We start from the raw sequence: 1512 nt of genomic DNA on the forward strand, positions 1-1512 counted from the left end.
GCTGAAATTAGCAATTAAGATCTAACAAAAAGCAACAATCTGCAACTTCGATCTAAATCCAGCTCAGAAACGTCAAATTTCACCGGTTATGCGTTCGTTTTGCAACATTTCTCATAAAAATCGAAAACATACGTTGCGAAATCACAAAATCGAGCTGAAATTAGCTCAGAAACGTCACATTTCACTATATACGCGTTCAGAGAAAGTTAACTAAAGTTAGGGCTGGGGACCAACCGAGTGCACTTTTGACAAGTTTTGGGTCCACGAGTGTAATTAGTAAACCATTAGGACCAAGTGTGAAATTTTTGAAAACCACAGAGACCAACCAAGCATTTAACTCTTTAAAAAATTACTTAATATTAATTCAACTTTTTTAAAACAATTAAAAAACAGTGTATCAAAAATGACAATAAAAATTAAACAGAGCTGAAGCCACTTACTAGACCAATAACTACTTTATTTTGAAAGCAACTCAGTTATCTTTAAATTTATACTGTAATATTCTATAACCTTACAAATTCAAAGGGGATGTACAGTAGTATTAGTTTTTTTTTTTTTTTTTTTTTTTTTTTTTTTTTTTTTTTACATTTTGACTTCTTTTTTGTCTTTATTATTTCTCTTTAAACTTTTACCCCTTAACTTTCAATGTTAACAATTTCAACCTCTTAACTTTCTATAAATTTTGTAATCAAGTTTTACGTATTTATTTTTATGTACACGTTTCTATAAATTTATATTGATTTACGTTTAGACGTATATTTTTCCCGTTAATAAGTTTGGTCAAATATAATATATTCCTTATGCTTATTATTATGTACATTTTCTGTTTGTTTATGTTTTGATGTAATTTTTTTCTATAAATGAGCCGGTTAATATATAATATGTTTTCATGCTTATTTTTAGTACGTGTTCAAATGGTCTACGTTTCGACGAAATTTTGTTCGGAAACACGTCGAGTAAAATATAATACGTTTTCATTAAATGCTATAAATTCGAGTCACTCTACGTTTCGACACGTCACAACACGCCGTAACTATTTTCTTACGTATTTATTTTTATGCACACGTCGGTATAAATTTAAGTTGGTTTATGATTCGACGTAAATTTTCTTCAGAAATATGTGTCAAATATAATTCGTTTTCATTCTTATTTTTATGTATGTTTTCAGTTGGTCTACACTTTAACGCAAATTCCAATTAGCAAATTATGTGGATAGTGCTTTTATCCTATTAACTTTTTTGTTTCTTTCTTGGATTTTTTCTGGACTTTATTATTTTTATTTTTTAGTTTTCTTATGTTTAGTGTTTTAGTTTTACGTTTTTTTCATTAAAGCTATATTTAAGATAACATTTACGTTTCCATATACAATTAATTTAAAATCAATTCGTCCTGGTGTCCAATTGAAATTTATTTTTATGGTTTTTGGTCGATGTAAAACATGTGTCGATATCCTTTTGAGCATATTTCTTTCGATTGGTATACTGAACCAAAATAGATATCAACCGAAACCCC

The sequence above is a fragment of the Helianthus annuus genome, chromosome 16 (assembly GCF_002127325.2).
Source record: "Helianthus annuus cultivar XRQ/B chromosome 16, HanXRQr2.0-SUNRISE, whole genome shotgun sequence".
NCBI classification, from domain to species: Eukaryota; Viridiplantae; Streptophyta; class Magnoliopsida; order Asterales; family Asteraceae; genus Helianthus; species Helianthus annuus.